The sequence below is a fragment of the Equus quagga genome, chromosome 4 (genome assembly GCF_021613505.1).
Source record: "Equus quagga isolate Etosha38 chromosome 4, UCLA_HA_Equagga_1.0, whole genome shotgun sequence".
NCBI classification, from domain to species: Eukaryota; Metazoa; Chordata; class Mammalia; order Perissodactyla; family Equidae; genus Equus; species Equus quagga.
Window position 1 is genome coordinate 59,217,931 of NC_060270.1, and position 12,318 is coordinate 59,230,248.

The window sequence follows — 12,318 nt, forward strand, 5'->3', positions numbered from 1 at the left end:
GGCGTGTACAGGCAGCCACAAACAGAAAAAGAAGCCTCTGACTTACTGAAGGAGCACTATGTTCCTTCCAGAACAAGGCAGTCATTTTCGGGTTGTCCAGCATGAGTGTGTACCCACTGAGATATCTATGGGAGACTTATTTTACCTCTTGTACTTGGCAGGCATCGCATGCAGATGCACACCAACGTGTCCTCGGGCTGTTCCAGCTTCATACCCCAAATGCCCTCTGAGAGGAGAGATTAAGGGGTGCTTTCTGGCTCCAGGAAATTCATTATGACTTAACTCTCTCTTCCTTAGTGAATGACTATGTGCTATGTATTATTTATTTGTGATACGCCAAATAGTTTAGCTGGTGAGATACAAAGAGAAAGAAACCTCATCATATCTTCAGGAACTGACAATGACAACAACAAAAGCTTAAAAAAAAAAGAGACAGAGAGAAGAAAACAAGCTTTCATGGATACAATTATCCCACATGGCAGCAAAAACGTCCAAAAGCTAAAATAGAAAATGACGAAAACTCTGAGGGCAAGAAATGAACTTGTCCCGGAATAAGTGTCTGTACAAATGAGCCCAGAGAGCCCCAGCACAGCCAAGTGATAGACTGGTCCTGGGGGAGGAGATGTGCGCAGACATCACATCAGCCATTCTAAGAACTGTTGGCAGATTTTAAAGACAACTGTGACCGTGTTCACCGTGGCCCCACCGGTGACAACGTTCTCAGAGCTGGACGTGAGGATGTCTCTCAGGATGTGCTGGGTGAGTTAGGAGGAGGCCATGCTGACCCCCAACGCGGGTATGACTTCAGCTGACACCTCAGTAGGAAAACAAAACATCCAAAGTCTGTTAAACACTCACTAAAGCGGACAGTGTCCTGGAACAGGGAGTTCCTGCGGCACACATTCTTCAGGTGTGTGACATTTCAGATGGGTTCTCACAGCCTGGAGATTATTTGGGAAACAAGCGGAGAAGTATTGTAAGACCGAGACAAATCACCGCTCACAGCCTGAAGAATTCTGACTGCATCTCCGCACTCTGGTTTTCTTTGGAGCCGAGCTGCTTTTCAACTATGCACGAGCTTAAAACCGACCAAAAGGGCTCTCACATGAAGCGTGGGCAGATGCAAACGTGAGCCTAGAGGATCCCAGACGCTGGAGTAACGTGGGAATTGCTAACACACCCGTGTCGGCCGGACCCTCATAGGGCTGCTGCTTCACTGCTTTTGATGGCTCCTGTGATCAGGGAGGTCCCTGTGCCTCGGCGGCTCCACCCAGGCCAGGAGGCACTGTGATTTCTGTCTTCTCTCTCCCAAAAGTTAACCTTCTGGAATCGAAGGCAGCTTTGTGAAAGAGCAATTACATGAACAAGAGCACTTGTGAGTTCACTTTGTTTGACATGATACACAATCTGCACAGAAATGACCTGTGACCCCTGCATTTCATTTAGGTCAGTGTGGCCAGCACTATCCACCTCTTCCTCCTCTATGCAAATACTGTGAAGAAAAGAAGAAAACCGCCACTGTGGCAGGCTCCCGGGGGCGGGAAGCGGAAGAAGAGGGGAGGGCCGTGAACCAGGAGGCCTGCCCTGCCAGCCCAGGGATCTCTGAAGCCTCGTGGTCGGCAGCCACCCTTATAGTGTCGGCATCCCCGCGTGGCAGGGTGGGGACACGGAGCTGCCGCCTCCGCCCCCAGCTCCATGGGTCAGCATTTTGTATTTACAGAAAGTGTGTCCTCACCAAGTCGATAGAGTATAATTCGATTTTTCTCAGACGAGGACAGTTTAAGGCAATCTCGCCTCCCGGCTTTCCCTTGGGCCTCAGCTCCAGTTTAGGCAGAATGATCCTGAGTGAGCTTTCGACACTCGGATCGGATCCCAAGGCCTGGGGCTCCCTGAATAAAGGGGAAACCCCTGAGCTTGACACACAAGCCCCATTGTGAGCTGCTCCCTGCATTCGGCTCTGGTCCAGATCCTGCCAGGCATATCACAGCCTGACAGTCTTCTACCTACATGCTTGTTATTTCATTTTATTTCTATTGAGGCAAAATAGGCATAAAGTGCACTCATCTCAAGTGTACAACTTCATGATTTTTACACGTTTATAGCTGCATACATGAATACATGATCAACACCCAGATCAGTACCTAAGACCTTTCTCCACTCCAGAAGTTTCCCTTGTGTCCCTTCCCAGTCTATACACACCCCACCCACCACCCCAGGCTTTGCCTGTTCTTAAACTGTATATGAATAAAACTATACAATATGTATTATATGTCTGTATTCTTTTTTTTTCCTTCTTTTCCCAAAAGCCCCCCAGTACATAGCTGTACATTCTAGTTGTGAGTGCCTCTAGTTGTGCTATGTGGGATGCCGCCTCAGCATGGCTTGATGAGCGGTGCTATGTCCATGCCCAGGATCTGAACCGGCGAAACCCTGGGCCACCAAAGCGGAAAGCCCGAACTTAACCACTCAGCCATGGGGCCAGCCTCAATATGTCTGTATTCTTTCAATGTAACTGCTTGTGAATTTCATCCATGTTGTACATATATTTTGTTCATTTTTTTTTGCTGAGTAGTATTCCACCGTATGAATATATCACTATTTATTCTCTTGATTCCTTGTCATATTTCTCTTATGGCACTTAGCACAATAGAAGGTTTGGAAGGCACGAGGAGGCCGAGGCCTGCCTGGGAGGCGGTTTTCTGAGGCGCAGGGAGACTCGCTGCTGCTGTAGAGGCTGACCTGAGGCCCACAGCCTCGCCAGCCTGCACTGTGAGCCTACGCAGGGACCCAGAGCACTGTGTCCTCAGGACGCAGGGAGACAGCCAGCACCCATCCATTTATGAGCGAGGTATGGGGGTCATAGATTCAGGTGAAGACATTTCATACATTGTTTAAATGGTTGTGTAATGTTTATGTAGCATTTCTTCCAAGGAACTATGAATACATTCAAATAATGAGTTGCCACAACATCCTGGTAAATAGGCTGTTGGAATTTACAAATGAAGAATTTGGTACAAGAGGAAGAACTAACGCTACCCAAGGCAGCATGTAAGGAAAACAATCGGCTTTAGTCATATCTCTGCTTTGCTTTTCCTCAAGCCTAGGAGGCAGGACAGCCAAGTGGCTAACGCTACAGGCCCCCAGGCCAGAGGGCACGGTTGGAATACGTGCTCTGCTCCCACCTCTGTGCGTGGGCAAGTTGCACTGCCTCTCCCTGCCTCAGTGCTGCCACCTGGAAGAATGGCACGGTGACAGGAGTTCAGTGAGCTGACAGAGGCAGGGCGGTTAGAACAATGCTGGCATGGCAACCGCTAAAAAAGGTTGAGAATTGCAGCTTTTACAAAATTGTCCCATTTGCAACAACATGGATGGACCTTGAGGGTATTATGTTAAGCGAAATAAGCCAGACGGAGAAAGACAAACACCATATGAATCACTCGTGTGTGGAAGACAAACAAACACATGGACAAAGAGAACAGTTCAGTGGTTACCCGGGGGAGGGGGCTGGGAGGTGGGCACAGGGGCTGAAGGGGCGCACTCATGTGGTGATGGACAAATAACAATGTACAATTGAAATTTCACAATGTTATAAACCATCATGACCTCAATTAAAAAAATTTATCCTTTGTCAAAAAAAATTGCAGCTTTCATTGTCATCACTTTCCTCATTCTCAGAAAGTTAGATCACATTTAGGCATTACTAATCACGAAGGCCTCAGCTTGAAGTCATGGTGACGAAACAATCAGTTTTAAATTCCTGAGGGATGGGTATTTCCAGGGAAGTGTCAGTGCTGGCGACACTCGACACACATTCTTCTGATGGCAACTATAAGGAGATTAGGAGAAAAAGACCAAACATTAGTCAAAGCATGCCAGGGTGATTAAAATGTCACAAATAGGGGCTGGCCCCGTGGCCGAGTGGTTGAGTTCGCGCGCTCCGCTGCAGACGGCCCAGTGTTTCGTTGGTTCGAATCCTGGGCGCGGACATGGCACTGCTCGTTGAGCCACGCTGGGGCAGCGTCCCACATGCCACAACTGGAGGGACCCACAACGAAGAATATACAACTATGTATCAGGGGGCTTTGGGGAGAAAAAGGAAAAAAAAAATGTCACAAATAAACATCCCAAAGTGATTAAACTGATTTAAATAAATATATTGTGTTAGGGACACTGTCACATACACATACAGTGTTCTGGAAAAGCAGCGGTGAAGTGTTACTAGAACTGAGGCCTCTTCTGGGATGTTGCTAAGGAAAGTTCACAATCTCGGGCTGCTAATTAAAATTACTTCTACTTATTGTGCATAAATTAGGTCCTAATAAGGTGAGAAAATAGTTAAAGAATGAAAATAGCTTCTCTGCATAAAAACAAATCCAGGGAGCCTTCCACCCTCAATTCCATCTTGTTTCTCCTCAGCTGCAGTTGGATACAAAGAAAACAGCACTGACAGCAGAGAGAAAATCAAAACGGAATCTTTCATGTAATTAGCATATACAGTCCACACAGGGCACACAGAAGACGGGTGAGCGGTGGAGAGCGAAGTCTTTGCAGGCATTGAAAGACAAGCCCCGCAGGATTTTGAGCTCTGACCAGTCCAGAAGTGAAGGACAAGTGCCCAGGAGAGATTATGATTTCAAGCCAGAATGATGTGAGTATGAGAAGTTGAGGATTAGTGTCAGAAGAACCAAATTAAGTCATAATCATTTATACCTTTCAAAGGTTCCTCTTAAAACATAACTTGATGAATGTGTTCAAGTTCCACTCTTAATGAAAATAATTATTTTTGGATAGCTAGTGAGAGAGAGAGAGAGATGCAGGAAGTCTGAATATATCCATGTGTTGGATTTTCAAAAACGTAAGAGGCCCAGTGGGACTTCACGGAGAAGGCAAATTCCGGGTTGCCAGTTCTTGGTAAGATTCCTAAAGACATTGAGGGGGTGGGCATTGGGTCTCCTGAAATTGGAGATCACAGTCTGGGAACCCCTTAGCTGAAATCTGCCTGCAAACCCATTTTTGGTGATCTACACTGGGTTAAAAATGTTTTTGAACCCTAACTCTCAAAAAAGAAATTAATCTTTTTAAAAACCCCAGTTTCTGGCTTCTCTCACAAGCGTCCTGATGGCCGGGCAGGCGGGCCGCCTACCCACAGTGGGCAGGGCCTGGGAGGGGCCGCTCCTGAGGCAGTTTGGCGCAGCCCGGTTCGTCTGCCCCCCGTCTGTTATTGCTGGGCGGGAGGGTTTTGAAGTTTCACCCTGGCCAAGGATACTTATGTTGGTGGAGGTGTCTTAGTGGGGAGGAACTGTAGGGCCTTTGGAAAACCTTTTTCAAGGCAAAATATATCTGTGTCTGTTTGAAGGCAAACAGATGGGAGTATTGTGGGCTCTCTTTGGGGATCCTAATGGACAGGATTTTTTGCCCCACCTGTAAGACGCAGCAGTCACTTCTCAGGCAGCTCTCGGGGTATGAATATTTGGCTAACTCCTTCCAGGCTGAGCTTCTCCAGGGCAGGGCATGCAGTCTCATTCATCGTGTCCTCAGCACGTGTCTGGCACAAAGCTGGGGCTTAATAAAGATTTATTGAATGAATAAAAGGTCCCTGTAATATTCTCCACCCTCTAAATTGAGCATGAGAACGTATTTGCTTTTTAAAAAAGAGTCATTCAGTTCTCTGGGTATCATCTCTCCCTACCGCGCATGAAACTTTCCATTCATCCTGTTGACCCTTGTGACCCTCAGGAAGTTCTCCTGTTCACCAGCAAGCCAGAGGGGAAACTTACTGGGCTGCCCCTCGACGCCTTCCAGCACACGCCGGCCTCCTCGGAGGCGCCAAGGGTCTCCCGCCAGACCGCCTGCTGCGTGACAGGGAGGAGGGGCCATCTGTCGCTCGCACATCTGAGCATTACAGCGTTCGAATGAGGGCACGATGACTTCCACAAACGCCGTGAATGCTTCTTGTGTGAAGCAGCTGCTTTCACTTTGTTGAAAGGAAACCGTTTTTCAGTGTTCCAATGTACTCGGCCAGATTTTCGCCGGGAGGATGATGAGCCAATGCTGGCTGTTTGTAAACCCTGCTTATTAACCAGGGCTTCCAAACTCAGCAGCCCACGGGGTCAGGCCGGCCCTGGACAGGAGCGAAACTCGCTGGGCCGTGGGGCAGCCGCTGCTCGGCTACAGCCGCCCACGCAGGGATCCCCTCCCGGCTACACAGGGACCTGGGACCCCCTGAAAAGAAACGGGGTTTTATTTTTTTCCTTGGTTTATTCTTAATGACGCAGTTTGGAATCTTTACAAAAAAAGAACCACATAAATGTATTTAACTCACAAAGTACTCATGTGGAAATGAATCAGTAATATTAACTAAAGACAACATAACCGTTCTGCAGGCAGCTGGAACTGTAGTGCACATTAGCAGGCATACGTGTGTGTGTATTTTTTTTTTACCACAGGTAATTGATATTTGTTTTAAGAATGCTTTTTTATTCCAAACTGGGTTTTTCTTTTTCTGTCAAATAACCATGGGATGGAAATGCATCCTTGCCCAGAGCTGTTTTGTTTTGAATGTGGGGAAGGAAATGGGAAAACTTTTCAGGCTTTGATGCCTGGACCAGATTGCTTTCTGACTCACAATGAGGCCACAGAGAGGCCACGTGACTAGGACAAATGCTGAGACCCTGCATGGGCCAAAGCCAAGCAACGGGCTAGGCCCCTCTGGCTTCATTTCTTTATTTTGTAGTAATAAGGAAAATAAAGACAATGATATTATCACTTCCATTCTGCCTGTGTGTCTTACTTTGTGGGGAAAAAACATTGTGACTAAAATTCAAGCCAATTCTGATTTTTAAGTTTTCGTTTGTAAAGTGGAGAGATTAACGACTACCTTGTAGGATTTTTGTGAGCGTTGATGTCTAACATCAGGAAGTACCCAGCAGAGTCCCCAGTGCATGGTAGAACTGGAGAGGTAGTAGGTAGTGCTATTGCTGTTACTTCGTACCTTCACGTACGCTTCCTAACCCTGCTGCTCCAAGGGTGGTCTGGGATCGGCAGTGCCAGCCCCCTCGGGCTGCTTGTTGGGAACGCAGGATGTCAGACCTCCCCCCAGACCTACCTGCCTCGCCCATGGGGCTGCTATAACAAATTACCACAGACAGGGGGGCTTAAACAACAAATATCTGTTTCTCACTGTTCTGGAGGCTGGAAGTCCAAGATCAGGGTGCTGGCATGGTGGGGTTCTTGTCGAGGCCCTCTTCCTGGTTTATAGGGGGCTGTCTTCTTGCTGTGTCCTCACAGGGCAGAAAGACAGCAAACAAGCTCTCTGGCCTCTTCTTACAAGGGAACTAATCCCATTCATGAGGGCTCCACTCTCCTGACCTAATTGCTTCCCCACGGCCTCCCCTCCAAATACCATCACTTTGGGGATTAGAGTTCAACATATGAGTTTTAGGGGATGCAAACTTTTAGTATATAATACCTATCTGAATCAAAACCTGCATTTTAGCAAGCGCCCAGGTGATTGGTGTGCCCAGTCAAGCTGGAGAAAGCACAGCTTTATAAAGGGAACTCTGTACTTAGAAGTCTTCATATTTTTTTTTTTCCTTTTTCTCCCCAAAGCCCCCCGGTACATAGCTGTGTATTCTTCGTTGTGGGTTCTTCTAGTTGTGGCATGTGGGACGCTGCCTCAGCGTGGTCTGATGAGCAGTGCCATGTCCGCGCCCAGGATTCGAACCAACGAAACACTGGGCCGCCTGCAGCAGAGCGCGCGAACTTAACCACTCAGCCACGGGGCCAGCCCCAGAAGTCTTCATATTTTAAGCGTTCTTAAATGGTATTCAGAAAGTTGAATTCTTTTGTACCATCTATATTTGCTATATCTGTGTTCCATGTGTGTCATTATTTACTTAACACATATTTTGAATAGTCTTAATTTAAAAAAAAGACTTTAGTCTCCTGCTAAACAGCTATTAATGGGTTTGATATCCCAGCTACATTTATTTCTAATATATTTTGAAATAAATAGTTAACTATTAAGTTAAAAAGGTCCTCCATGTGCCACTGAAGGCATCCTGGTGCCCCAGGGCCCACACATCATCTTTCGGGCAACATTTTCCCGGGGGGACTCACCATTTAAAGAAGGTTGTACCAAATGATTTAATAAAGTGAAGACTCCTCAGTCGGCCCTGATGGCCTAGTGGTTAAAATTTGGTGCACTTTGCTTTGGCAGCTTGGGTTCAGTTCCCTGGCACAGAACCACACCACTCACCTGTCAGTAGCCACGCTGTGGTGGTGGCTCACATAGAAAAACTAGACAGACTTACAACTGGGATACACAAATATGTACTGGGGCTTTGAAGAGGGGAAAAACAAAGCTTTTCTTTTAAAAAGAAATAAATGAAGTGAAGTCTCTTTTTCCAATCTGGGTAAATACTCTCTGGTTTTTCTATTTTGTCAATTCAAACTGAGGCTTCATGATGAGAAAAGATTTTACCAGTCTGATAGACTACTTTCTAGCATGTATCTGGCCAGATTCCTTCCTCCTTTCTTTCCTAACTTCCATCAACATCTGTTCAGCAACCACCATGTGCCAGGCCTTGCGTTTGGCATGGGAGACAAAATGAAGGAAGACAGTCCTCTTTCCTAGGTTGTGATAAGTGTAGTAGAATGTGACAAGGGTGATGGCAAAGCAGTGCCCAGGACACCATGGAAGCACAGAGCAGCGCACCTGGCCTAGCCATGGGATAGCAAGGCTTCCTGGCCAGAAGTGGAGTCTTTGCTCAAACCCAGAGGATTGGCAAGGGGCCAAGGGGAAGGCATACTAAAAAGGGGATATATTGTGGGCAAAGCTGCAGAGCAAGAAACAGTAAGGCAATCTCCCAGAGTCTCAGCTTCGTCATTTGTGATGTGAAATAGGAGGGATACTTGCCTCATTAGCTCACATAGAACAAAAACACTAAGGTATGTGCTTATCTGGGAGAATTACGTGTCTGCATATTCAGAGATAGACAGAGAGAGACGCAGGGCCAAGTAATAGCTACATTTCCACTCCTATTATATATCCAAGAGAAATGAAAACATGTCCACACAAAAATTTGTGCACAAGTATTCATAGCATCATTCATAATAGTCCCAAAGTAGAAACAACCCAAATGTCCATCCACCGATAAATGGATAAATAAAATGTGGTATATCTATACAATGCAATATTATTTGTCAATAAAAAGAAACGAAGTATTGACACATGCTACAGTATGCATGGACTTTGAAACATTATGCTAGGTGAAAGAAGCCAGAAACTATAAATCTATAAATTTATAAGGACAAAAGTAGACTAGTGGTTGCCTAGGGCTGGAGGTGGGGTGGCAAGTGATTGCTAACGAGTACTGGGTTTCTTTTAGGGGTGATGAAATGTTCTAAAATTGTGGTGATGGTTGTACAACTCTCTGAATGTTGTAAAAACTATTGAATTGTACACTTCAAATATTTGAATTGTGTGGTATGTGAATTATATCTTAATAAAGCTATTATTTTTTAAAGTAGTAACTAACACTCTCACAGCATAACATAGGCACAGTTCTCAGCATTGTATATGTGTAAACTATTTTAATACTTACAGTACCCAATGAGAGTGGCACCATGTCAGTCCCCAGAGGAGACTGCCCAGGGCCACACAGCCAGTAAGTGGTAGGGCTGTGACGTGAACCCAGGGAGGCTGGCTCTGGCATGTACACACTTAACTTCCACTCTATACCATCCTGTCTTGGGGACCATTAAAAGCTTCAGTTTTGTTTTTATTTTTAAAGATTTTATTTTTTCCTTTTTCTCCCCAAAGCCCCCCAGTACATACTCGTATATTCTTCGTTGTGGGGCCTCCTAGTAGTGGCATGTGGGACGCCGTCTCAGTGTGGTGGTTTGATGAGCAGTGCCACGTCCGCGCCCAGGATTGGAACCAAAGAAACACTGGGCCGCCTGCAGCGGAGCACACGAACTTAACCACTCGGCCACGGGGCCAGCCCCAAAAGCTTCAGTTTTAGACTCAGATAAACCTGGCTTCTGATCTTGGCCCTGTCACTTACCCGCCAAGTGATCCCGGGCAAGTTCTGAAGTCAGTTAGTTTTCTCGTGTTAACTGGAGATAATAATAAGGCGTGCCTTGTAGGACCTGTATTCGGCATGGGGACCATCTGTAGTAAGCTGTTACTGATGGCAAGGTCCTTCCTTTATGTAGCATTGTCACTGGTTTAAGAACTAAAAAGCACACACAAATTGAATCAGCAGGCAGCCTAACGCTGTGGAGACTTGAAGAGTCAGCTTATTATTTCTGCAAGTACAGAATTTTGTTTTCCACATAGAAAGGGCCTGGTAAACTAGTGGTCTGGCATTCTACCATTTACATAACTTAAAATTAAATGTTTAAATGAGGATAAAAATATTTGCCACATGCGCTAAGCTTTTGAAATGTTAAGGACTTGCTTTTATTGCATGAAAATAAGCAGAAGTGTGGGACGGAGAAAGAAATGTGTGACTTCCCCAGCACTGGCCTGCAAGGGCAGGGTGACCTTACAGAAGAAGGATGCCAGTAATTTTCAAACTAATCTAATTTTAAATTTCTGGATTTTTATTTCATCTTGTAAAGACACACTTATTCTTGGAAGGAAAAAGCCCCAACAACATTAGCGATAAATGAAGTTATGTAAGTTTTGCTGGCAAACCCACACTGCACTGTGCTACAGAGCTCATTTGCAAGTCAGGGAAGCAGAGCAGAGTCCACCACAGTCCTCTCAGTGCCCGGAATGTTTCTTTGAGCACAATTTGTGACCAGAATTTACTTATTTATTTTTATTTTGGGGATGGAACAGCTTGCCACGGTGTGGTTCAGTCTCTTCTTTCATGTCCTATAACTTCTAACCCTCAAGGAACCAGCTCCTCCCCTAGATTTCCACGCTGTGGGAAACGTACCACCATCCTTTCAGTTGTTCAGATCATCCTTGATTCCCCCTTTCCTCTCCCATGTCCAATCTGTGGGTACATTCTGTAGGCTTCCTCCAAAATATATCTTGAAACTTTTCTCTTCTCTCTGACTCCTTTGCCTCTATTAATCTAAGCTATCTTCCTCTCCTGCCCAGACTACCATGATAACCGTCTAAATGCTCCCTCTGCCTCCTACACGCTCCCTACAGTCGGTCCTCCACGGAGCAACCAGTGAGAGCTTTTAAAAACACTAATCAGGCCAGTCTCCTGTTGACAGCCCATCAAAGTCAAAATCCAGAGATACAGTTGGAATATGAACAGGTGTTCAACATCATTAATCAGCAGGGAAACTAAAGTTACAGCAACAAGGACCCCGCTGCACACCTGCCAGACTGGGGAGAATTTTAAAAACTAAAAAGACTGATAATGCCAAGGATTGCTGAGGATGGAGAGGAACTGGAACTCTCATGCTGCTGGTGGAAGGGAATATTTAATGAATTTGGAAAATCGTTAGGCAACATCTAACGAAGCTAAACATAGGCTGACGCTGTGACCTAGCAATTCTCCTCCAAGGTACGGACCCTGGATAACTGAGCGCCCATGCCCACTAAGAGATGCTCCAGACTGTTGATACCAGCCTTCTCTGTAACAGACAAAAGCTGGCAGCAATCTAAATGTCCATAAATACTACAAGAGATAAATGATGTTGTGTTTATATAACAAAATACAAGTAACAAAAAAAGAGTGAACTACTGGCATACACAACAACATAGATGACTCTCTCAGATTAAGCAATTGTAGACAAAAATTTGTATCATATGATTCTGTTTATAGGTTCAAGAACAGGGAAAACCAATCTGCAGTGACAGAAAACCAGCTAGTGGTTCCTGGCACTTTATCTTTGCTGGGACTGGGGTCGAGGATGGGTAGATTGGTCTCACAAGGGAAGCTTCTGGGCTTTGGAAATGTTCCTTACCTTTTACTGGGTGGTTGTTTCATGAGTTGTGTGTTTGTGTGCATGTGTGAGTGTGGTATGTGTGGGTTGTCATCAAGCTGTACACTTTCTGTGCAGCTTTACAATGTATATATATATTTTTTTTTTGAGGAGGAGGAGGAAGAGGATTAGCCCTGAGCTAACTGCTGCCAATCCTCCTCTTTTGCTGAGGAAGACTAGCCCTGAGCTAACATCATGCCTATCTTCCTCTACTTTATATGTGGGATGCCTACCACAGCATGGCTTTTGCCAAGTGGTGCCATGTCTGCACCCGGGATCTGAACCGGCGAACCCCTACAATGTATATTTTAAAAAGTAAATGGCACAAAATGCACTTACAGCAGAATCAACACACAATATGCT

The 12,318-nt window shown here is 45.7% G+C and overlaps 1 long non-coding RNA gene across 1 annotated transcript; it reads right to left on the reverse strand.

Moving 5' to 3' along the window:
* Positions 1-3,520: 3,520 nt before the first annotated feature.
* LOC124237948 (uncharacterized) lies at positions 3,521-5,915 on the reverse strand. The gene is made up of 3 exons (XR_006888192.1): positions 5,778-5,915; positions 5,422-5,562; positions 3,521-3,826 (listed from the first exon to the last, which is right to left on the reverse strand). It is a non-coding gene; the product is annotated as an uncharacterized LOC124237948 (long non-coding RNA).
* Between the last annotated feature and the right edge of the window lie 6,403 nt (positions 5,916-12,318).